Genomic DNA, 26698 nt, shown 5'->3' on the forward strand with positions numbered 1-26698 from the left:
GCACTAATATCTATTGTTGACATTTTGCAGTGAACGAGAGGATGAGCTATTAGCAAAGTTGTTTGCTTGTACCTAATTAACGCTCTGCTGTATCCCCCTTTCCTTTATCAGCACTGCAGCTTCACATGCCAGGATCAGCATTATCTTTTGGCAGCTAGCTCTGAAACTCTCGATTTTTTTCCCTTCTGAACATTTACGGCTCAGCTGAATTAATATACATTTAATAGACCTACCAAGATTTGGGGTAATTACTCACTTTATGTCTGCTGAGGATGATGCACTGGAGGTTTTGATAGGGTGGAGTTAGAACGAATGACCTTAGCTTTATCACACAAGCTCCCCGAAAAGCTGTCACCTATGATGGTGCACACCACAGAAGCGGTAAAGAGTGATGTGCAATTTAAGACACAATGACATTGAAGTCCCACCCCTCACACAACTGGTTCATACAATTGGGGGGGAAAGCACTCTCAGAGAAAGCATTTTGCTTTTTATTGCCATTCAGAACAGTTCTAAATTGCATTGCAAATATTACACACATGCCCTACTCTTGTTCTGCAATAAAGCAAATATCGCAATAGAAGAAGTTGGTTTTTATATGCCAATTTTCTCTACCATTTAAGGGAGACTCTGGTTCTGGGGTGCAGGGTCCAAACCCAAATCAGAAGGCAGGGCTGTATCCCAGGGTGAGACTCACTCCGGCTCTCTGATAGGGCTCCCAGGTCCCTCTTCGCCACCAGCGGGAGGTTTTTGGGGCAGAGCCTGAGAAGGGCGAGATTTGGGGAGGGGTGGGACTTCAGTGCCGTAGAGTCCAACTGCCCAAGCAGCCATTTTCTCCAGGTGAACTGATCTCTATCGGCTGGAGATCAGTTGTAATAGCAGGAGACCTCCAGCTAGTACCTGGAGATTGGCAACCCTACTCTTGGAGCTTCTGCACAGCAAAGAGGGCTACTGAGAGTGTCTCAATTGCCATCTCCTGCAGCAGTGTTAGTACCCAGCTGCCTCCTTTTCTGAGATTTTGGTCTCTTCACCTAATGAGGAGTCCATACTCTGGTCCATGATATCTGCAAAGCATGTAGAGATCCTTGTACAAAGTCATATAGGAAATGCTGTCATTCGCTGGGGAGAGGCTATGGCTCAGTGGTAGAGTACCTGCTTTGTATGCAAGAGGTCTCTGGCTCAATCCAGGCTGTCTCCAATTAAATGGACTCAGATAGCAGGTAACAGGAAAAAAAATGTTTCTCTGTGTGAGACTAGGTGCACCAATGGACGGACGAAGTAGAAAGCAACTTCATTTGTTCAACCAGGCTTAACGTGAAAAGGTAATCTAAATGACAGAGTGGAAGCCAGAGTGAAAGATCTTACCTTTAAAGAGCCTGCCTTAAAAGGAACTTGTGCCCATAGGTGAGTAGATCTTAGGCAACCTATGTGCAATTTCTTTCACACCTTTTCTCCCCCCCCCCCTTCTGTCTAAAGGTCATTACAATCAGCGATACATACCCAAGCAGTGTTTAAACGACTGCCCTCATTATTAATGATAGACATTCTGCCCTTTGTCCTTTTGCTTTTAATTAGTGTGTACGTGGCTCTTGGCACAGTTCGGAAACTGTGTTTTAGCAGTCTTCAAATTAAGTCAGCCTCAACTTCTCTGACACAAAAGAAGGATATTGACGCTGACATTCGTAAATCACAATGTACACCTCCCTTTAAAAAAAATAATACAGAGATTAAGCTCTGTATGGGGAAAAGGGAACGCGATGTTGTGTTCCTGCTGCTTTTCTAACCCTCCCTGATTCTGTGAACAGTGCTTTGAGTTGCAAACGGGGCCAAAGGAAAAGTGATCATTGCTCCCAAACTAGAGTTGCTAACCTCCAGGTGCTAGCTGGAGATCTCCTGCTATTACAACTGATCTCCAGCCGATAAGAGATCAGTTCATCTGGAGAAAATGGCCGCTTTGGCAATTGGACTCTATGGCATTGAACTCCCTTCTCTCCCTAAACCCCACCCTCCTCAGACTCCACCCCAAAAACCTCCCACCAGTGGTGAAGAGGGACCTGGCAACCCTATCCCAAACTATTGATGACCTATATGCTCCAACTGTTCCGTCGACGATGCTCTAGGAATTTCACCTAATCCGTATGGTCTTTACCATAATGATTGGGGAAATTCCTAGAGTGTCAAGGACACTGTGACTTCACTTGAAGACAGGGTTTTCAGTTTCCCACTAGTGGAAGAAAAAAAGGGGGGGTGATGCCGTAGTGACAGCGTGACATCACTTCCAAGGAAAACTTGGAAGTGACATCAGTAGTCTCTAGGAATCTATGTGTTTTTTTCTTCTGGAAGTGACGTCACAGGGTTGCCAACCGTGCAGCCCCCCATTTCCCCCAGACTCCCACAAGATGCCAGCCAGTGGCTGACAACCCTCCTTCCAGGTGATTACCCATAAGTGACTTCACAGTATCTATTATGTTCTCCCCGCCCCAGATCCCCCCCCCCAAATCTCCCAGGATTGTCAAGCACAAGGCTAGTGACTCTATCTCTAGTGGGCGCTCCCACAGATTGCCACTGTCAGCTTCTGTGCCGGGACATCCCTTCCAGGAAAAAACCTGAAGTGGCAATAGGTAGCTCTAGGAAGCACTGGAAACTCTGCGGTAAAGCCATAATCTTTCTGGCGATTCCTTGACCTACCCATTGCCACTTCCACTTGATGGTGTTTGCTTTTCAAATGAGCACAGAAGCCCTAGGCGTTGAGGGTGCCTTAAACGGAGCCATGTCCACCTAGCTCAATAGTGTCCAATTTGGCAGTAGCTCTCCAGGAGTCCTTTAAACAGGCAGGCTGGGGATTGAACCTGGGACCCTCGGCGTGCGCAACAGGGGCTCTGCTTCTGAGCCCGTGCCAGGCAAGTCAACTCTAGGTTGTTAAGGGGGTGGGGGAGAGAGGAGAGACTTGAAAACATTTTAACCAATGTCAGGATCACCTCTCCCTTTTAAGTTAAAAATAGACAGAAAGAGAGGGCACGGTTTCTAACGCACGGGCCTTCCACAAGAGATTCTCGCCATGCCTTTTCAAGCAGCGAAGGAAAAACGATACCGACTTACCAGCTGATACGTGATGCTAATAGAGCGCATTCGCTGATACACTTAGCCCGAAAGGGGGCGAGCAGCGAGGCCAAGGGATTGTTCCAAGTTTAGACAGGTTATAAAAACCTTTCCTGTCGGTGCCTTGCCGGTTGCCCCTGAGACCATCCTAATTGCTTTACATCTATACAAAGGTTCCTTGTAAGCGGTCTTTTTTGCTTCCATTTGTCTTCTTTTCAGGCTCCCTATAAAGGCCTTAATTGGTCTTGGTGGGGCTTTCTTCCTCCCCCCCCCTGCCCTTTCTCACTGCAAATGTACCTTAAGGGGCCGAACAAGAATTCAACCTTACCTGGGATGGGGCAGGGGAATGCCATCAATACCCTTTTTACCTTTTAACGCTCTAATTAATGAGCTTTTAAGGGCAAGGCGCAGATTCCACAAAAGGTTAACCCTTTTGTGCCGGGGAGTAACTGGAGCTGGAGATCAAAGGGAGAAAGGTGGAATTTTCTACAATGCTCCTGCCTGGCGTCTCCCCAAAACAATAGTTCACTCTCCTCCATCTCGGGTTGCGTTTGGCCCCCTTTATGAGATTAAGTTGCTTTAAATTGATAGTTGGCAGTCTAGGGTGAGGAGGAGGAGATGGGAGGAATGGGTGGTATGCAAGAGGAAGTACCGTCTCTTTTTCTGTCTCTCAGCTGCTAATGATAGAATAATGGGTTTTATTGCCCAGTTAAAAAAATGTGCCCCTTCTTGAATCATGGAGATGGATAATTGATGGGTGGTTTGCGTAGCGCGGCGGTTCTGCAAGGGGTTTCCGTAGGGTTGCCAGCTCTAGGTTGAGAAATACCTGGAGATTTTCAGGGCGGAGCCTTAGGAGGGCAGGGTTGGGGAGGGAAGGAACCTCAGCAGGGTATAATGCCATAGAATCCCCCTTCTAAAGCAGCCATTTTCTCCAGGTGAACTGATCTCTATCAGCTGGAGAGCAGTTGTAATCCCAGGAGATCTGGGCCTAGAGGCTGGCAACCCTAGGTTTCTGGCCAGATTTGCTTTTGAAATGTGGATCAGTCGAGGCTGGGAGTGAGTTACTGCCACAGGTGAGAGGTAGTGCAGTACAATAGTTGGAGCAACATTGCTGAAACCTTTTGACGGGGGACCCACTTCTCAATGTACTGTACTTTGGGGAGGAGATCTACTATTATATTGACTCTGCACTGCTCCTCTCCCTCAGCATAAAGCACCGGAATCTCACATCAGTTGACAATGATATCAGTTGATATCTCTATATATTTTTAATGTTGACTCTGTCTAACTACCTGGCATTAATGAGCAGCGAGATATCTTTTCATGGTCATTTCACTTGTAGTTCAGAAGCAAACCCAAATTTGCCATTGGCTAGGGCTGCAGAAAAAAAGTTCGCCGGTATTTTTCGGGTTCAGGTTTATCAAACCTGGAAATTTTTGAGAAATGTGGAAAACCCGGCTTTTTCAAAAAGTATCGGGTTTGAATTTTTTTTTTGGGGGGGGGGGCGTTATTCTGGATTGCTTATTTGGCTCCCTTTATTGCTGCCTTTTTCCTTACCAGTAACTCCCCCCCACCACCACCCGAAAAATACCGAAAAGTTATTTTTCAGGTTTTTTTAAACTTCAGTAAATCTGATAAGCACACCTCTGCTATCGGCCCTTCCAGAACTTCCTTTCCCAGTTCTCACTGTGCCACCTCCTCCCTCTAGGCCTTGTGACTCACTTGGAAGAAACTCACACTTGTTGATCCCAACCCAAAGTTTGAAAATTTCTTCACCACCGGTGGGAGGTTTTCAGGGCAGAGCCTGAGGAGAGTGGGGTTTGGGGTCAACGCTATAGAGTCCAATTGTCAAAGATCAGTTGTAATAGCAGGAGATCTCCTGGAGGTTGGTCAACCCTATCTCTAGGGTGTAACTACAGGTTGGTTTCTATGAGGCAGCATTCACAAGGTTTGTGACTCTACACCCAACCTATGTGCTCAATCACAGCCAGACGTTACTTACATGTTATCCTCTGTTCCTCATGGGTGTTGTTCCTGCTCCGATTGGTAACATGGCAGAGAAAAGAAGGCACTTTAGCCCCACACACCCTGTTACCTAGGATCTCCAACCTCCAGGTGTAGTCTGGAGATCTCCCAGAATCATAACTGATCTGCAGACTACAGAGATCAACTCCCCTGGAGAAAATGACTGCTTTGGAGGGGGGACTCCGTGGCATTATATCCCACTGAGGTCCCTCCCCTCCTCAGGTTTCACCTCCCAAATCTCTAGGAATTTCCAACCCAGAGTTCCTCCCCAAACTGAAATGATCTAGTAGGGAGTTGTTTGGCCTGTTGCAGAAGATCTCGTGGGCTTAGACAGGAGTAACTCTGTATAGTAAAAGTAAAGGTAAGGGTCCCCTGTGCAAGCACTGGGTCATTCCTGACCCATGGGGTGACGTCACATCCCGACGTTTCCAAGGCAGACTTTGTTTACGGGGTGGTTTGCCAGTGCCTTCCCCAGTCATCTTCCCTTTACCCCCAGCAAGCTGGGTACTCATTTCATCGACCTCGGAAGGATGGAAGGCTGAGTCAACCTTGAGCCGGCTACCTGAAACCGACTTCTGTCGGGATCGAACTCAGGTTGTGAGCAGAGCTTGGACTGCAGTACTGCAGCTTACCACTCTGCCCCACAGGGCTCTTTTTTGTATTGTATAGTATTGTGCTGTAAATCTATCTTAGAGAACCCTTAGTTGAGTATAAGGGTGACTGACTTCTCTGTGTGAGAGATATACAGTGCCCGTGTACTCCATCCTTTAACATGAATAGGACTGACCTGGCTTGACTTCCAGGTTTTCAGAAACATTGTTGATACCCCCCCCCCAAAAAAAAACCCTCTTTTATTCAATGATTTTCCAGCACTCATTTAAAACAAAAAACCCCCCAAAAAAACCATATGTGCAAGCCACTATGCTGTGCATGAGAAATTATCTTGTTTTTTTCCCCAAAGGGTTCTCATGAGGAATTGTTCCTCATGAGGAATTACCTTCTTTTATTTCAAAGGGTTCTCCTGTTCATTATACTGGTGTAAAATTACATTCTGTCCTGAAGACCGTAGGATGTTAAGACTACTTTGGCAGTCGATGGATAGATTAATAGAGTTGACAAAACTGTAGGTGTTTTGTATTCTTGTAGGTCTCAGACTGAGGGGACATTATGTGTACCCTAGGAGGAAGTTTCTGAACATTTTGGAACAGATGTGGACAGAAAATGACAGGAGTTAGGAAGCAGAGTCTGGATTGGTAGACTCCTCTCAAGGTGGGCAATGCTATCCTTCCACTTACTCATTTCTGGGTGTCGCCTTCCAAAGGCTGAACGAATCCAGGGTATCAGGAGCGTAATCCCTGCCTTTTAAGGTTCAGTTTAGAACAGGGGCCACCAACCTTTTCTACAATGAGAGCTACGTCTGAGTAATTAAAAAAAAATGTTACTCTGCCCCCCCTCTCCCGCATGTTACCACGTTCTGGTGGTCCGGTGAAAGGCCACCAAAAAGGAAGCTGAACCTTCCAGATCCTAGTCTTCCAACCACCACTCTACATAGACTCTAAAAGGATTAAAGTAAACATGTCGTTCACACAGTGGAGGGCTTTCCTAACACTGGCGCTGTACGAAACTGATAAGTCGAAAGATGTCCCACTGAGGAAATGATAGTGAAGAAGAAGAAGAAGAGTTGGTTTTTATATGCCGAATTTCTCTACCACTTAAGGCAGAATCAAACTGGCTTACAATCACCTTCCCTTCCCCTCCCCACAACAGACACCCTGTGAGGTAGGTGAGGCTGGGAGAGCATGACTTGCCCAAGGTCACCCAGCTGGCTTCATATGTAGGAGCAGGGGAACAAATCCAGTTCACCAGATTAGCCTCCACCGCTCCTGTGAAGGAGTGGGGAATCAAATCTGGTTCCCCAGATCAGACTCCACCGCTCCAAGCCACTGCTCTTAGCCACTACACCATCCTGGCTTGCCGGTGGTTTGCAAGTGGTTGCCAAACCAAAAGCTTCTTCATTTGGTCTTCCTTCTTGTGGTTTTGCTCATTTCTGTTATACTCAGAGTTCAACACACACACCCCAGAAGGCAGCTCCCTAGATGTTTATGGGCCAGAAAGGGATATTCTGCTGCCCTCTTCCAAACCTCCTGGCATCCAAGACTGAAAAATAATGTCAGGCTCTCCAGTCTGTCTAAAGCTAATTAAGTCAGCAGACGCCCTGAGCGCAAGACTCCTCTAGTGAGCCAGGTGATGTTTTCAGCGCATCAAATATTGGAAAGTTCAGCCCCCCAAAGCCCAGAAGTAAATAGCATTCTTTATTAGATTTCTGTCGGATTCGTCTTTGGCTGCATGTCAGCCCATTTAAAGAAGGAGAATTGGGAAAGTCCTTTCCCACCCATCCTCAACCTGTTGGACTCAACGCTGCCTCTCTGGTTACTTTCCCTTCCATGGTTTTTTAAACTTATGGAGAGAGTTGGGCAGGAGGCGTGTTGCACATAATGCACTCGTCGTGTGCCTCTTTGTTTACTGATGTACACTGATGTCTTTCACATCTTGCAGACTTTGTGGAAGCTGGTAAGCCAAAGTTCAAGAATTTCCATCTGTCTACAAAAGGCAAATTGCGGGCTTGTGCGACCTCAATTTGCATCAGGGCCATGCAGGGAAAGGAGAGGGAGATTAACCCTTCAAGCACCACTTGACTTTGCTTATTTGTAACTGGCTCTCTGGCTCTGTTATTAGCATTTTAAAGGAGAAAGGACCTGTTTTTAATGGATGTCTACTGGTTGAATAATGACTGTCCTGTCTAGATGGAAACTCTTTTCCTCTTTTCTTGAGGAAGACTGGAAATGCCGTACGAAGCTTTGTGAGGTGTTCAGAGTAACAGCTCATCAACAGTTATCTCTTCTAGTTCCTACCTGTCCCCAAGTCACATGGCTTACCTTTCTGGAAAAGAAGTGTTACCTACTCCAAGGAATTACTTTTTAAAGTGAAGAGAAGCTCCCGTCAGGACCTGAATTCCCTGAAAATTATTCATCCTAATCTCCCCAGCTAGAGATGCTTCCGAGTTTACAGTGAACATGTTCAGTGGCCGAGACCTTGTTTGACAGCTGCCATCATCTGTAAGCTGGACGTCCAATCTTTTTGCCTGTCCACAGACCCCTTGTGTGCCTGTCAAACAGCTTGGCAGCCATGCATTCACTGTGGTGGTGGAGTCTTGTTTCCTTGCCCTCTGGGGCCTTTCACATCTGTGCAGTAGGTGAGATTGAGTCTTTCTGCAGTGGTTAGTTCATGTCATTAAATGACATGAGGGGGGAACTATGCCTTACATAAAGCCGTGCAAAAATGCCATGCATGGAATAACGTGGATAACACAGACTTAACTGAGCATCAAATGGTAAGACTTCTTTTTTTCAAGTATCACTTATAATTGCTGGCACTATGATTTTCTCACTACAAGCATACCTTGGAGATACTGCGGGTTTGGTTCCAGATCACGCAATAAAGCGAGTCATGTGACTTTTTTGGTTTTCCATTGTGTATAACAGTTATGTTTACACTATACTGAAGTCTACTGTAGTCTATTGTGCAACAGCATTATGTCTTAAAAATGGACTGTAATGGTAATGAAAAAGTTCGAAATGTTGCAAGAATTACCAAAACATGACACAGAGACACGAAGTGAGCACATGCTGCCGGGAAAATGGCGCTGATTGACTTGCTCGAAAACGCAATATCTGCGGAGCACAATAAAGCAAAGTGCAATAAAAATTAGGTATGCCTGTTTTTATTTATACCAATGATTGCTGAGCAGCATGTAGCAATAACAGGTCTGAAAGAAGGGGGAAAGTAAGACCACCATCAGGCTTTTTAACACTGTGCATGTGTGAATGCTTCTGATTGCTCTGCACTGTTTGAACATGTGAAAAAATCACCTGATAAACAGGCTTGAACTGTTCACAAACAGCTAATCGATTAAAGGACAATAGGCTCCTTGTTCACCTTCAGCAAACAGATGGTAAGCCGAACCTTCAATTGTTTGAACATCAGTCAGTGTTGATGGGAACAGTAGTAGGAAAGCTGAGAAAACTGTAATTCCCACCTCCCATGAAGCATCCACTAGTAGCAATTACCTGCTAGTTGCCTACGAGGTATTTAATGCCCAGACTAGCCTTATCTCGTCAGGTCTCGGCAGCGAAGCAGGGTCAGCCCTGGTTAGTATTAGGATGGGAGACCACCAAGGAAGTCCAAGGCCATTACGCAGAGGTAAGCAATGGCAAACAACTTCTGAACATCTCTTGCCTCGAAAATCCTACGGGGTTACCATAAGTCAACTGTGACGTGATGGCAAAAACAACAACAACAATCAAGTATGCACTAGTAGCAACTACCTGCTAGTTGCCTATGTGGTGATGAATGCCACCAACTGCATTGACATACATTTGAAGTTACATCTCATTGTAATTTGCACCCACATAAACTGTTTGAGATTATGGAAAAGGATCAGAAGCAGGAGATTAGTTTGATAGGATATATATATATATATTCTATATATATATATATATATATGGAGAAGAGGGAGACAGGAAAATCAGTCCCAGATGGATGAAAGGATGGATTCATCCATATACACATGCACACATATACACATCCATCCATCCATCCATCCATCTGGGACTGATTTTCCATCAGTGGTAGTGATGCTTAGGTGAAAGTGGTGGAGCTGTCCTATGGTCCTTGGTCCCCTAGCCTATGATAAAGGCCAGAGGCTTTCCCCTCCGTTCTGCAGCCTCAGAGGAACTGAGAGATGGAGCAGAGTTCTTTATGGTGGGGAGGGGGAGCAAGCTTGTGTCTTCCACTTCTCCAGCCAATGGTTAGTGGCAGATGGATCTTCTCCTGGAGATGCTCTTCCTGCTAGGGAAGGGAATGCAGCTTCCCAAGAGACCTTGAACATTTTGGGAAGAAGTAAAGACCGTACTCTACTTCCCACCTGTTAATATGTTCATGGAGACTAGGGCTATCCATGGCTACTAGTCAAAATAGCTACTAGTCACGATGCATGCCTATTCTCTCCAGTATCAGAGGAGCATACCTATTGTATTAGGTGCTGTGGAACACAGGCAGGACAATGCTGCTGGAGTCATCTTGTTTGTGGTCTTCCTAGAGGCACCTGGTTGGCCACTGTGTGAACAGACTGCTGGACTTGATGGGCCTTGCTCTGATCCAGCATGGCCTCTCTTATGTACTTATGTAAGGCTTTAAGAGGGGAGTGGACATGTTCATGCAGGATACGGCTATCCATGGCTACTAGTCAAAATGGCTACTAGTCATGATGCTTGCCTATTCTCTCCAGGATCAGAGGAGCATGCCTATTCTATTAGGTGCTGTGGAACACAGGCAGGGCAATGCTGCTGCAGTCATCTTGTTTGTGGGCTTCCTAGAGGTACCTGATTGGCCACTGTGTGAACAGACTGCTGGACTTGATGGGCCTTGGTCTGATCCAGCATGGCCTCTCTTATATTCTTATAAACTACTCTTTGTGTGTGAGAGAGAAAGAGAGAAATGTGTTAGATTTCCATACTCACTGCAAACATGCAGATCTCAAACAGCCTGCCCAAGAGCCCTAGTTATCTGATTGCTCTTCAGCAGAGCAGCTGGATTCCTGAATGCTGCACACCTTGAATCCATAGGGACCTGCATCTGCCATGGGCGCGGCAGAGTTCTTTTTAGCATTGGGGGGGGGGAAGCTGGGTTTGACGGGGAGCGCTCTGGCTCTCAGGAGAACAGAGTAGGAATTTAATTCTCTAATAGCACCTGAGACGGTGAATCGGAGGAGCAGGTGGAGGTCAGGTGTCATAACTGGCAGTTGCCAAGAGACAGGGGAATAAAATAATAGGAAATGGGGGGAAGGAGCACATTAAAGGAACCCGTTCCAGCATGAGAAGTAAAGTGAACTACATTACACTAGGCATACTGTCTGGAGCAGCTAATTGCTTGTGTGTCTCGGGAGCTCAGGTCTAGCTAAGACCTTCTTGACTCGGGAAGCTATTAAATAGAACAGAAGTTGCTGAAAGCAGAGAGCTTCAAATGCTCGAGCTTTCCTTTGACAGAATCTCTCCCCCCACCCCAAAAAAAAAAGAAAACTCCACTTGGTTGTTAAAGGAGACGTTCTTGAATTGCACAAGTTTTTAAACAGCCTTATGGCCACTACACAGGATAAAGTTGCTCACAGCTGGGTAAATTGTTGTCAGAAGATCTTACAGAACATTTTCTTGGTGGGGTTGAACTGGGGGAAGGGTGAGACAAGGCAACAAATGAGCCTGGATTTTTACGAAGTCCTCAGCAAATATGGCAGAACCAGGATGATGCAAATTTTAATATTTTTAACTGGATCCTTCTCACCAATTCAGGATGAATAACTTATAGAATATTTCCAATCTGCAGACTATTTCCAATTCCTTAAAATTCCTAAATACCGGAGATCTTACATTTTTGCACGTTTCAATGTTCTACCTTCAGCTCTTCTGGATGGCAGATTCCAGCGCATTCCTCTTTCCCAACAACTTTGTCCATGCAAAACAGGGAAAGTTGAAACCATACAACATGTCTTGTTGCAATGCCCTTTCTATAATGATATTAGATCCCAGTACATTGTCCCCATCCTGTCAGTCTTTCCAGGAAGATCTGAGGAATTCTATGCTTCCCTTCTCGCAGACTCTTCTCGAGAGATAACGATCCAAGTAGCCAAATTTTGTCCCAGGGCAAGAAGAATGAGAAGCGATGGTTTTTATATGCTGACTTTCTCTACCACTTAAGGAAGAATCAAACTGATTTTCAATCACCTTCCCTTCCCCACAACAGACACCCTGTGAGGTAGGTGGGGTTGAGAGAGAGTGACTTGCCCAGGGTCACCCAGTTGGCTTCATGTGTAGGAGTGGGGAAACCAACCCGGTTCACCAGATTAGCCTCCACCGCTCTTAACCACTACACCACTTAGGGAATCTCTTTGTTCCACGGAGGGATACTGTAAATTTTCCTATGAACGTGTTCAACGAACATATACAAACTGCTCAACGAACGCATAAACAGCCCATGAAAAAAACCAGGTCCTTCTCATGACTGGCAATCAGAATACAAGCTAAACCAGCAAGTCTTTGAGCATCCCTACCTCCACCTTGCCCTGACCTGGATGGCCCAGGCTAGCCTGATCTTGTCAGATCTCAAAAGCTAAACATGGTCAGCCCTGGTTGGTAATTCGATGGGAGACCACCAAGGAAATCCAGGGTTGCTTTGCAGAGGCAGGCAATGGCAAACCATTTCTCTTGCCTTGAAAACCATATGGAGTTGCCACAAGTCAGCCGTGACTTGACTATTAAAAAAAATGTTTTGGGTTGGAAGGAGTGCATGCATTAATAAAACTCAAACAGCAAACCCTGTGGGTAGGGTTGCCAGCTCCAGATTGGGAAATACCAGGAGATTTTGGGGGTGGAGTCTGAGGAAAGCAGAATTTGGAGAGGAGGGACTTCAATGCAATAGAGTCCAATTGCCAAAGTGGCCATTTTCTCCAGGGGAACTGATTTCTATTGCCCCAAGATCAGTTGTAATAGCAGGAGATCTCCAGCCAAAGATCCAGCAGTACACAAATTTACACAACAATGTCAAAAACATTTGCAATGTGCGTATCAAAATATTGTATTGTGTGATCTAGATAACAATAAAAAAGTCAAGGTAAAGGTCCCCTGTGCAAGCACTGGGTCATTCCTGACGCATGGGGTGACGTCACATCCTGACGCTTATTAGGCAGCAGAGGCGGATCTACTGTGAAACTAATGAAGCTTCAGCTTCAGGGCCCCTAATCCTGGAGGGGCCCCCTGAAGCAACTTTTTTAAATGAGTGAATTTCTCAACAAAATCGAGTTTTTTAGTGATAGAATCATAAACCAATGGGTTGAATATTGTCTTCAGAATATGCTCTAATACCCATTTCATATGGCCTGAAAATGTCCCTGTAATTGGTCAGATTTCTCAGGGGCTTGCACTGCTCGAACCCCCCAGCTGTAAGGGCTCACTGAGCTCGCCGGAATCTATTCACAGCCTACATTTTGGCAGCTGGATCCTAAAATCGTTCATTGGTGCACGCACGGCTTAATAGTTCTGTGGTTTTATGTCATCACTGCATGGCCCATTTTCAAGGACTCCACCCCACCACCCTGTTCTCCACCATTTCGGCCTCAAGGTCCTTGCAAGGGCAGCAAGGCCCTTTGGACCTTGTTGGATGTTGCCCTATTGTTGCTGGTTGCGAAGGGGCCCCCATAACAGTTCAAGCTTCAGGGCCCCAAAAATGTAGATCCACCACTGCTAGGCAGACTTTGTTTTTTACGGGGTGGTTTGCCAGTGCCTTCCCCTTGACCCTTGTCATCTTCCCTTGACCCCCAGCAAGCTGGGTACTCATTTGACCGACCTCGGAAAAATGGAAGGCTGAGTCAACCTTGAGCCGGCTACCTGAAACCGACTTCCGTCGGGATCGAGCTCAGGTTGTGAGCAGAGCTTGGATTGCAGTACTTCAGCTTACGACTCTGCACCACGGGGCTCTTCAGATAACAATATGAACACCAAATATACAAAACCCACAATAATTACAATCCAAAACCAGCAAGTGCAGAAAAATGTCCACAAGAAAATAATTGTTAAATAGAGTCCAATCTGAGTCTCGTAGTGCTCCTAGAGATCAAATATATCCCTTGTAGTATGATCTCCCCAGAGTCTAAGAAAGGGTACTGGACTCATATCCACAGTTCAGTGAACCCATGCACGTTTGGATTGTGGTTTTAGTTTATCAACCTGTATTAGTTGCCATTTGTGCTTTCTTTTAATAGAATTTTTAATGTTTTTTTTAATATAGATATCAGCGGCATAAAATAAATATATTTCTATTCATAATTGATACTTTTCCCACCCAACCGTTGGGTACCCAGCTTTGGTTTTAGGTTGGGGTCTTTCCTTCCCCCTTTTGTTTTTTGCTTTGTTTCTGTAGCCAAGGGGAACTGCAGTGAGTGCGCTGGTTTAAAGATGCTCCACGCACCAGCGAGCTTACATCAGCAGGTACTTAATGGTGTTGTGTACTCTTAATTATCGATCTTCCTGGTTAAGCAGTAAGGCATGAGGAAATGGGTGCCATTATCAGGTAATTGACAATGCTGGAGAGTTAAGCGCCTGACTCTTGACAAAGAAGTAAGGAGTGTTTAACTCTTAGCTAAGATCAATTCCAGATTAATGCTTGTTTCACTAGCAAGTAGGAAACCTACAGCCAAGGTATTTGTCAAGCAATACATCTGTGACACAGCTGTGGCAGCTTTAGCAAAATCATATAGATTGCTTCCTTCCCCCTTGCTCCTTAAAAGACTGTAGGTTTGAAAAAGGACAGAATCCTGGCTCCTATGACATTAAGGATGCTGCTAACCAGGAAAGGAAGGGGATGGGCTCAGTAGTAGAGCATCTGCTTGGCGTGCAGGGGGTCCCAGGTTCAATCCCCAGCAACTCCAGTTTAAAGGATCAAGGACTAGGTAATGTGAAAGACCTCCAGTGTGAGCCAGCATGGTGTGTAGTGGTTAAGAGCTGTGGTTTGTAGCGGTGGACTCTGATCTGGAGAACCGGGTTTGATTCTCCACTCCTCTGAATGAGTGGCGGAGGCTGATTTGGTGAACTGGATGTGTTTACTGATTTGTATTTTACTATTGCTCTGTGTGCATCAGTGGACTGAGGATTTTATTTCATGTTGCGAACTGCCCTGAGTCCCGCTATTGGGAGGGGGGAGGGGAGGGTATACATTTAATAACTAATAATAATGATAAATAAAATGGAAGTGAAAAGGAGGACCAGTTCAAACCTGCAGGCTTCCCACATGGTACCTTCTCAAGTTCAGGGAACTTATTTGCTTGGATATACATCAGCTGGTCCTCCAAGAAATACCACATATGCAAAAAACAAAACCCCCCCCAAAAAAAAACCACCTATTGCTAGTTAAAAGTAACTGTCAAATTAGCAGGTTGGGAAGTTGCAGTGTGCATTGTTACGATCTGCCTCGAGTTCACACCAGAACAACTGAGGCCCCCCCCCATCCGTATTTCCCGACTTACATTTTAATTGGCTCCTTGTTAAGTTTTTTAAACACTACACGACTTGCTGACATACAACGTAATACCGTGTGAATAATTTATGTGGAGCCTTTCATGCCACGGCTGCATTTTCTTTTTCTTTTCTCCCCCTCCTTCGAGAATTGGGTAAAACGGTGGGTGGGAGGGGGCAACGGCAGAAAGAGAGGGAGAGAATGAATGGGGTGGGGGAGAGGGGAGGGGAGGTAGGAAGCCGGCAAATCTGGCGGTGCGTTGTTTGCCTAGGTTCAAGCCTGTGAGGCTCTCCCCCCTCCCCCCGATCGCCCTTTTCTTCCTTAACGCATCTTGACTGCGTTTGGGATTTCGGGGAAGGTTTGTACAAAGCAGCCTTATTAATAACTATTCTGTCAGGAGAGCACCCAATTAAATTGAATTGGGTTTTATGGCTCCCTCTAGGTTTCTTTAAATGCATGGATAGAAAGCCTGAGTATTGGATAACAAGGGTTGTGTTTGGGTTATTCCCCCCCTCCCTCCATCATTTGATTTTAATGATGGCTGCTTCCCTACTTAGGATTCTCTAGCTTGTAAATACAGAATTTGGCATTTAGCAAACACACTCACACACATACACACCCCTGTGCATTCTCTGCTGTCTCTTGTTTGGAGAACACACCCCTACGCTTTCGTTTCTTCGGCTTCCTCTTCAACGTCTCGCAAGCAGCCGGGGTTCTCAGGTTGGATCCTTAACAGACCCTTTGGGGAATTTCCTCCTTACCAGCATGGAAAGCAGGCCAGGTAATGAAGACCTGGGGGATTGCCCTCTCGCTTTAGCAGGAAGGCACACGTTTCCAAAGGTGTCTCGAATCTGTTATTTCCAACCAGGGCGGCCTGCGTTGCTAGCAAGTGTAGAGAGCAGCTGCTGTCTTCATCTGTGTCTGCAGTCTATTTGGAGACTGCCACAAAGGCTCGGCGTGTTGTCGTAGGGCTTGGTGTGTTTTCGCAGATCCAGAGCACAAGTTTTGTAGCCTGAAGCCTTGAAGGTTAGAGATCCAGTGACACAGTCCCATCCATCTCAGATTCAGATTTAGTTTAATACGGTCCAAGACCGACAATAAAAACTTTTAGCCCATCCATCTCAGCAGCTGGACCGTATTCAAATGGACACAGCACTGTTTTCCAAGCCACCTCTCATCCCTGGTTGTCCCACCGTTAGATATGGTTTCCACCTGCCAGTTAATGGCGGGCAATTGCCCACCAATTAACAAACCTGCCCGCCGGCCCTCAGCTGGCTGGTGGGAGGATGCAAGCCAGCTGAAAGGAGGGCGATCCACCCCCGTGCATGGCAGTGTGCGATGAAATAATGTCCCTTTCGGGTTTACCCCGGAAGTGACGGGGACGCTCTAGCATACCCCTGAAAACCTGTATGGGAACCATGAGTTTTTGGAGGAATGTGCTAGAGTGACCCCATCTCTTCTGGGGTAAACCTGGAAGGGACATTATTGGGCATGCTGTGTGCATGCAAATCCCCCCCCACACACACACACACAAGGTAGCTCCTGCCAGTGGTAAGTGGGGATTTGGCAACCCTACCATTACAACTTGGATAATACATATAACTTTCACCAGCATTGAGGGGGGGGGGTATTTTTTTTGCTGATTATGTCCTCCCATAGGATACCTCCAATTCTTCTGAAGCTATTCCTTGGGGGTCCCCCATCCACTGGATAAGTGGTCTGTTTTTCCCCCAACCAGGGTCAGGGACTTTCTGGCTGTGGCCCCAGCCTGTTGGAACTAGTTTTGCCAACTAGCAACACTAGCTGGAGGTACTAGCTGGAGATCTCCTGCTATTGCAATTGATCTCCAGCTGATAGAGATTAGTTCACCTGGAGCAAATGACCGCTTTGGCAATTGGACTCTATGGCACTGAAGTCCCCCCCTCTCCAAACCCCACCGTTCGTATGCTCCACCCCAAAAACCTCCCGCCAGTGGTGAAGAGGGACCTGGCAACCCTAGGTGCAACGCTCTGTCAGAGGAGAGCAAAGCCCTACAGGGGCTTTCCCAGTTCTACAGGGCCTGTAAGACAGAGATGTTCTGCTGGGCATATGGTTGACTTTATGGGTGCTCTGTACAGTACACTGGCCACCGACAGAGCCCCTCTCTGCTTTTCCTGCCCTGCCCTGCCCCGCCCCCCTTTTTTAAGCAAATGGTTGTGGGCTTATTAGAGCAGGGCGAGATAAAACAAGATCTTAGTGTGCCAGCTATGTGTTAATTGTTGACTGGTTGTTAATTAGGGTTGCCAGGTCCTTCTTCACCACCGGCGGAGGTTTTTGAGGTGGAGCCTGAGGAGGGAGGGGTTTGGGGAGGGAAGGGACTTCAATGCCATACAGTGCAATTGCCAAAGTGGCCATTTTCTCCAGGGGAACTGATCTCTATCGGCTGAAGATCAGCTGTAATAGCAGGAGATCTCCAGCTAATACCTGGAGGTTGGCAACCCTAACCCTAACAGATTAGAATTTTGTATAATATTTTGTTTTTAATGATTGTTGTTAGCTGCCCCAGCCTGCTTGGGGGGGGGGGTATAAGTCGAAAATATGAATGAATGAATGAATGAATGCCAGGGGCTGCCAGAGGTCTGAGAAATTGGCAAAAACTGCCCCTCCTTTTCACACGTGCGGAATCGCTTGGCAGGATCCAAGCCTGTATCTGCCGTTCCCACAGCACAATAGTCTGATACCCACTCTCTGCTTGAATTTGCTTCCAAAGGCTTCAGGAAAAAAAAGCTGCAAGAATTAAAGTCTCACAATGACCTTTTCATCTTACTCTGTGATGTTATTTGCTTCAAGCTGACCTTGCAAATGCCTCCAGTGTCCAAAACAGACTCAACGGGAAACTGTATTTTAGTGAACTCTGATCTTGAGAAACTCTATTAAAAAAAAAAAAAGTCAGATGAAATTCCTGGATTGTTTCACTGCGCTGCAGGGTTCAGATTGTGGTGTTGATAGCAAAAGGCCTCCACTTGCAACGAAATTGTTCTGCGGAGGAGGGAAACCTTTCGGAGTGTTTCTGTCTGGCTGGAGAATAAAATGCCGTCACAAAAGCACTCTGCTCAACCTTAATATGGATTTGGATGCAGCAGCTATTTTTTTAGAAAATCCAAGGTGTTGTATCTACCTAACAAGAAGTTATTCATTTGGCTTTTCCATATGACCTACAAGGAGTCAGTTTTAAAGTCCTTGGGTGGTTCATCCTTGTATCATGAGATCAGAAAGTTCAGACGTTTTGCCTCCCCGAAGGTTGATTCACAGGGAGGAAATGGGAGAGAAAGGAATGTGCACTGGCGTCATACCAGTCCACTTACATCCCTTCTAGTGAAAATCATAGAGTTTTTGCAAAATGCTAGGGTATCCGCCATGTTGCTTTCGGTTTTCATAGGTTTGCCAACATCCAGGTACTAGCTGGAGAGCTCCTGCTATAACAACTGATCTCCTGCCGATAGAGATCAGTTCACCTGAAGAAAATGGCCGCTTTGGCAATTGGACTCTATGGCATTGAAATCCCTCCCCAAACCCCTCCCTCCTCAGGCTCTGCCCCAAAATTCTCCAGGTATTTCCAGACCTGGAGCTGCCAACCCTAGGTTTTTACCAGAAGTAGGTTTGCCAACATCCAGGTACTAGCTGGAGATCTCCTGCTATTGCAACTGATCTCCAGCCGATGGAGATCAGTTCACCTGGAGAAAATGGCAGTTGAACTCTATGGCATTGAAGTCCCTCCCCTCCCCCAAACCCAAAATGGCAATTGAACTCTATGGCATTGAAGTCCATCCCCTCCCCCAAACCCCACCCTCCCCAGGCTGCACCCCAAAAACCTCCCAGCGGTGGCGGAGGCGAAGAGCAACCCTAACCAGAAGTGATGTAAGTGTGCTGGCAAAATGCCACTATAGCAAGCCCTGTAATGTTTCTGGGTTCCAATAGAGACCAAAAGAACGAGGAGCAGTTCAAACAGCTTTAATCTAAGGAGCAACTCCAACAGGTTCATGCAAACACTTTAAACTCACTGAACTGCATGCTTAGTGTTGCCAGATACCAGGTAATGGTAAGCAATTGCCCACCAATTAAAGTGGCTAACTGCTGCCCCTCAGCTGGCCGGCGGACGAAAGCCAGCCAGCTGAAGGGCCCCCCCCCCATTAACATCAATTCTGGGTTTACCCCGGAAGTGATACGGATGCTCTAGCACATTCCTCCAAAATCTCTATGGAAACCATAGAGTTTTTGGAGGAATGTGCTAGAGCATCCATATAAAATTCTGGAGAGATCCTACCAGTTAGAGTAGGCAATATTCACTGTGATAGACCAGTGGTCTGGCTAATTATAAGGCTGTTTCAATAACACATCTCCAGATAAAAGGCTTAGATCGTAGGTGATGTGAAAGGCTCCACCTGAGACCCCGGAGAGCTGATACCACTCAGAATAGACAGTATTGGCCATGATAGACCAGTGGGTCTTAGTATGAGCATGGGGAGGGGCCATGGCTCAGTGGTAGAGCATCTGCTTGGCACGCAGAAGGTCCCAGGTTCAATCCCCGGCATCTCCAGTTAGAGGGACTAGGCAAGTGGGTGATGTGAAAGACCTCTGCCTGAGACCCTGGAGAGCCGCTGCCGGTCTGAGTAGACAATACTGACTTTGATGGACCAAGGGTCTAATTCAGTATAAGGCAGCTTCATGTGTATGAAGTAGCTTCATCAATGCAAACTCAAGGCTAGTCCCTGCCCAGGTCCGCAGAAACAACTTCAACAGAAGTGAGATCTGGAGCCAGTCTCAACTCCCATCCCAGTCTTTCCATTCTTCACCAAGGGCTTTGTGTATATATTTCTTTTCCTTTCCTTAGGAAAATACACTCCTCACGTGAACTCCTTCTCAACTCATGGGAAGAGAGAGAGAAAGAGACAGAGAGAGGGAGATAAAAGAATACAGCCTAGTTTCCCTACCCTGGTAATTCCTCTGGATGATGAGAAAACCATAGGTGGTAGAGAAGAATCAAATTGATCAATTCAGTTTGGAGTAAGAGCCAGCCAATGAGCTTTCGTGACAATTCTGGCAACCCCATATCAGCCCCCTCCACAGTGGTCATTCCCTGCTGAAAGAACGAGATTGTTTATGTGCTCCAAATGTGTTCTTCATTTATATCTTTTGTCTATCTTAATTTTTTAAAAAATGGGCATTTTGCAAGAACCCATGAATCACCCACCAACAAGCTAACTTCTCAGCCAATTCCGTTAATGATGTACGCGATTAACAGGCTGCGCTTTTATTTTATTTTTTTGTTTTAATACGCGCATAAGCTGTTTTTGCGCCGCGGTGAAATGAGCCTGAACACACACACACACCCGCACACAAACATGCACACTTCTTCCTCCCTGCTCCCCCCATTTTGTGTGTGTTTGCACCTATATTGTTCAGCTCTGCCATTTACTGGGTAGGAGGAAGCCTTCCGAGCTGAGAGAGGCTCCACTCTTGCCTCAGGGATTCAGAACATATTGCTTGGCAGGTGGAGTCTGTTCGGATGCATTTGCTGTTATTTCAGCACTGACAGGAAACATACATCATGTGAGCTTGGAATGCCAGCAGTATATTCCATAGTAACCTGATTTTAAAGAAATATAGGGACAGAAAGCATTTATTCTTCCAGGGACAGTCTTGGCCAGGTAGTGGGGTGTGGCGGGGAGCAGGAAGGAGATGCTGAAGGGCGCCAGCTGCTTGAACACACATGAAGCCGCCTTATATTGAGTCAGAACATTGGTCTGTCAAGGTGATATTGTCTGCTCTGACTGGCGTCTCCACTTGAAAGGATGAAGTAGCAGGTGATGAAGAAGAAGAGTTGGTTTTTACACCCTGCTTTTCTCTACCTTGAAGGAGCCCCATGGGGCAGAGTGGTGTAAGCTGCAGTACTGCAGTCCAAGCTCTGCTCACGACCTGAGTTCGATCCCGACGGAAGTCGGTTTCAGGTAGCCGGCTCAAGGTTGACTCAGCCTTCCATCCTTCCGAGGTCGGTGAAATGAGAACCCAGCTTGCTGGGGGTAAAGGGAAGATGACTGGGGAAGGCACTGGCAAACCACCCCATAAACAAAGTCTGCCTAGTAAACATTGGGCTGTGACATCACCCAATGGGTCAGGAATGACCCAGTGCTTGCACAAGGGACCTTTATCTTTAAGGAGTCCCAAAGCGGCTTGCAATCACCTTCCCTTCCTGTCCCCGCAACGGACACCTTGTGAGGTAGGTGGGGCTGAGAGAGTTTGGAGAGAACTGAGACTAGCCCAAGGTCACCCAGCAGGCTTCATGTGGAGGAGTGGGGAAACCAACCCTGTTCTCCAGATTAAAGTCTGCCGCTCATCTGGAGGAGTGGGGAATCAAACCTGGTTCTCCAGATTAGAGTCAACCACTCTTCACCGCTACACCATGCTGATGTGAAAAACGTCCGCCTCAGACCCTGAAGAGTGGCAGCCAGTCAGAGCAGACAATATTGACCTTGATAGACCAAGAGTCTGAGTCAGTATAAAGCAGCATCATGTGTTCATTGTACCGGCTCTGTGGCTCGGGAAGGACCTCGTGATTCTGTTGACCCACTGCTATTCTGGCACCCCACTATCTATTTTAAATTTTCCAGGCAGTGGGAGGGGCACCAAACTGGGAGAAAGCCATCATCAGAGTATTGTCTTATCTGGTTTTGATTTCCTGGGCAATGGGAAGTGAAAGGGGGCTACGGCAACATGGGGAAAGAATGGGTCAGCATCTGTAGAGAGATGGTTGAAGGGACCGCTATCCAATTGGAAGGGCTTCTGCCAACCGAGCTGGTCCCCAGTGCGTTCTTCTGTTCAGTGTTTCCTCTTTCCATGAAATGCTGCTCCATTGCACCAGTTCAAGTAGGGCTTTCCTGTTCTATATAGCCACATCTCCTGGTTGACAGAGCTTTTATATCACCTAACTGATGTGCTATGCTGAATTTGGTGGTAGTGCTAGGAACAGGAACTATACCGGCGAGACCACGGGGCTCCACTCGTTCTCTCCTCCCGAAATGGTGGAAGCGCTGTTCTGTTCCCTCAGGCATCCTGTAGATGCTGAAATGTTCAGCAGCCACACCTGGTCCATTTGGCAAAGCGGCAGGCTTCTCCTCCACCGTTCTATTTGATGACAGCCGACAGCTCTTGCTGGTTTCTGTGCTGACATTTCTCACCTGCAAGGCCCCATGGGAAGTCCAAGACTGCCCTTGTATGACATGGACTGTGGGAGCTTGCCTGCTTTGAAGGAGATGCCAGCCCTGCCTGTCTAGCCCTTTTCAGTCCCTTGTTTGCAAGAATGAAGTAGAAGAGTTGGTTTTTATATGCCGACTTTCCCTACCACTTAAGGGAGACTCAAACTGGCTCACAACCTTCCCTTCCCTTCCTTTCCCCACACCAGACACCTTGTGAGGTAGGCGAGACTGAGAGAGCTCGAGGAGAGCTGTGACTAGCCCAAGGTCACCCAGCTGGCTTCATGTGGAGGCGAAGAGAATCAAACCCAGTTCTCCAGATCAGAGTCCACAGCTCCAAACCACCGCTCTTAACCTCTACACCATCCTGGATGTGTTTTGTTGCGTTCACTACTCTTGCTTTGGCTGGGGAATGCTCCTTTTCTAAGATAAAAATCTGCTTAAGTATTTATGATGCTAGATGCGTGTTTGTCCTCTGTTGCATGCTTTCCTTATGTGTCATAATCAATCAGCAAGAGGTTTTCCTAACACCACTATACAAGAACCTGCGTATTTACAGCTCTTTCTTATGGACGGCTATCAAACCTATCCCAATGAGGAAAACAGCTTCCCGCTATTATATCACCTTCCCGCCCCCCTCAAACTGCGCAGCCAAGACTGTTCTCATAAGAACATAAGAAAGGCCATGCTAGGTCAGACCAAGGCCCATCAAGTACAGCAGTCTGTTCACACAGCGGCCAACCAGGTGCTTCCAGGAAGCCCAAAAACAAGATGACTGCAGCAGCACCATTATCCTGCCTGTGTTCCACAGCACCTAATATAATAGGCCTGCTCCTCTGATCCTGGAGAGAATAGGCGTGCATCATGACAAGGAACCATTTTTACTAGTAGCCATGAATACTCCTCTCCTCCATGAACATGTCCACTCCCCTCTTAAAGCTTTCCAAGTTGGCAGCCATCACCACATCCTGGGGCAGGAAGTTCCACAATTTAACTATGCGTTGTGTGAATAAATGCTTCCTTTTATCTGTTTTGAATCTCTCACCCTCCAGCTTCAGCAGATGACCCCTCGTTCTAGTATTATGAGAGAGGGAGAAAAGCTTTTTCCTGTCCACTCTCTCCAAACCATGCATCATTTTATAGACCTCTGTCTCCTGGGTTGTGTTCTGTTCTTCTGGGTTTAGGTGTCATGGAATGTGAATCTAGAACCCCTGCAGACCAGATCCTGGCTCTCTGCTCTCTGAGCCATTAGGACTGGGGACCAGAGGCGGATTTGCAAACATAATGTCGCACGCTCAGATTTAATTCCTGGTATGTCTCATTAAAGGATCTCAGGGAGCAGGGTGGAAAAAAACTGGGCTGGAGCAGCAGCATCAAAATAGACAATGCTGAGCTAGACAGACCAGTGATCTTCATATGCTTCAGTGTTGGGGAGGGGTGGTGGGTCAGTGCTAGAGCATCTGCTTTGCATGCAGAAGGTGCCAGGATCAGCCCTTGGCCTCTCTACTTGAAGGATGTCAAGTCGCAAAGGAATACCTTTTTCTGCCTGTCAGAGTAGACAACATGGGGATAGAGGGACCGATGATCTGACTTAATATAACACCACTTCCAAATAATGGGAAATGATAAACCTGTTCAGGAAACAAATCCTTGAAAAAGAAAAAAAGAAAGAAAATGTATTAAAATCATGCAGCATACGCCAAAGCAAACAATCGAGGATCGTTCCGGGAAACGGCATAAACACTTCGTCGCCGCCGCCTTTATTTTGCTTGTCAATCAAAATTCGACATCTTGAAATGTTACCCTGTTCCTGGTTAGAAGCCCCCCCTCCCCCACTGGGAGCAGATGCCGTCTCTGTCTTCATCGGCTCTGAGAAAGCCCTGACATGTTCCATACCGTTCAGACGTGGAAGTCTGTGAAATGGAAAGGAAAACAGCTCTTTCTGTCAACCTGTCACTGATAGAAGCGTTTACTTTCCATCAGAATGACTAAACTTTAAAACTTTTTTTTTTTCCTTCGGCGCTGAGTAGATGCACGAGAACTCCCGGGTGTTATCGGAATTTATAGACTCCCGGCGACCCAATAGAATATCAAAGTATTTTCTTGCAGAATATTAAAAATTCATCCGGATATTCACTAAAGCATCGATGACAACTTTTTTTTAAAAAAAAGAAAAAGCGTGAGAAATGGGGGGGGGGCGGGAAGTGTCAGCCGTCTCCATGGTTTATGGACATTGATTCCATGACAAAAAAAATAGATAAGAATTGTTGGGGGGGGGGAATCCCTCCTTTATGAAGGTTTAATCATGGCAGCCGAAGAACTGCTCGTAAAAATGTGCCTTAATGTGGCACGCAGATCAGCAGTGGGAGATGTTCAGGGGGCAAAGGGAATTTATTGCTGGTGTTGATATGAGAGCATGTGTCTCTTTCCGAGAGCGTAGCGGATACTCCTTTTATAAGGTTGCTTACTGGAGCTGTTCTGTAGAGAATGGCAAAAGGGAAACATACTTATATTCTTATAAAAAACAACAACCCCATTCTTCCTCTAATGGTTTAATAAACCCCCTTTGGTCTGTTGCTCCCTCAACCTACTAACCCCCCCCCCCCCGTTCTTGAAATGGAAATTCAAAAACCTCATGTTTTAGAAAGAAAGAATAGCTTTTTGTGAATGCCGCCAATAAGATCTGGTTTCTGCGCCGCTTGTTGCAGTATTTTCCCACTCTTTGGCAGAAATCACAGGGTGGAAAACGCCTCATTGGTTTCAGATATTAACTTTTGTGCTGAAGGCCCAGTTGGAGCTCTTGTGACAATTTTTTTTTTGGTTACCTGCTGCCAGAAAAATGTGAGCCTCCCCCTTCCCTCCACACCTCCCTCCTTGCCTAGCCTAGTCCCTGAGAGTGTTGGAACAGAAAGCTACCCTTCGGCACCATCTGCTTCTGCCAGCTTCTACTCTGGGCACAGCCTTTACATCTGTTGAGAAGCGGCATCTCTTCTTGATGAGCTGTTTTTGAAGAAAGGCTTCGGGTCTTCTCATCACATTCATTAACTATTGAACTGCTTCGGGAAGAGGAGAGCCTGCGAGGAGATCCATTCCCATTTTATTTTCTGGCTTTAAGTTGGGATGGACACCTGGAAATTTAGTAGGGACAAGCGGGTTACCCCCAAGGACTTCCAGGGGGCAGCTCCTTCCCCCCTCTTCCACTATTTTCTCTTTCCCTTCCATGGAAACCCCCATAGCCTCTTTCCTTTTCCTCCTTCTTTCTCACCTTCCCACCCTCTAGCCAGCCCATCTGTATCTGCCCCCCTGTCATCAGCTTTCCTTACTTCTCTACTCCTCACAATCTCTACCCAGCAATAAGTAGTAGTAGTAGTAGTAGTAGTAGTAGAAGAAGAAGAAGAAGAAGAAGAAGAAGAAGAGGAGGAGGAGGAGTTGGAGGAGTTGGTTTTTATATGTGACTAGCCCAAGGTCATTCAGCAGGCTTCATGCGGAGGAGGAGGGAATCAAACCCGGTTCTCCAGATTAGAGTCCACCGCTCATGTGGAGGAGTGGGGAATCAAACCCGGTTATCCAGATTAGAGTCCACTGCTTTTAACCAGTATACCACACTGGCTCAGTTGCATGATGCCAGACCAGCCACTGTGATTGGCCAGGTGTCATGGTGGTGAATCTGCAAGGACTTGAGAGAAGCACCTTTAGGGTTGCCAGCTCCGCACTGGGAAATACCTGCAGATTTTGGAGGTGGCACCTGAGGAGGGCAGGGTTTGGGGAGAGGAGGAACTTCAGTGGGGTATAATGCCATAAAGTCTGCCTTCCAAAGTGGCCATTTTCTCCACGTGAACTGCTCTCTGTCACCTGAAGATCAGTTGTAATCCCAGGAGATCTCCAGCCACCACCTGGAGGTTGGCAACCCTAATCACCTTACTTCCCCTGTTTCCACCTCCCCACACTATTTCTCTCCTCCTGGCCGTTCCTGTATCCTCAGATTTCCCTGTTCCCTTCTCTTCTTCCCACCCACCCACCAGCCAGCACCCCATGCACCCATCTGCTTTGGAAACCAGACCAAGTGATTTAGTTCTCCGAAGTGCGAAGGGAAATTCAGATGTGAAGAATTTTAGAAGCATACCTCATGGTATTTTTCTTGTCACATGGAAATGGCGCAGTATGCATAAGATCAGAATTAGCTGTTGTTGCTACGGGGGGTGGGCAGGAATGCTCTGCTTCCCTGA

The sequence above is a fragment of the Euleptes europaea genome, chromosome 19, assembly GCF_029931775.1.
Source record: "Euleptes europaea isolate rEulEur1 chromosome 19, rEulEur1.hap1, whole genome shotgun sequence".
Lineage (NCBI taxonomy): Eukaryota > Metazoa > Chordata > Lepidosauria > Squamata > Sphaerodactylidae > Euleptes > Euleptes europaea.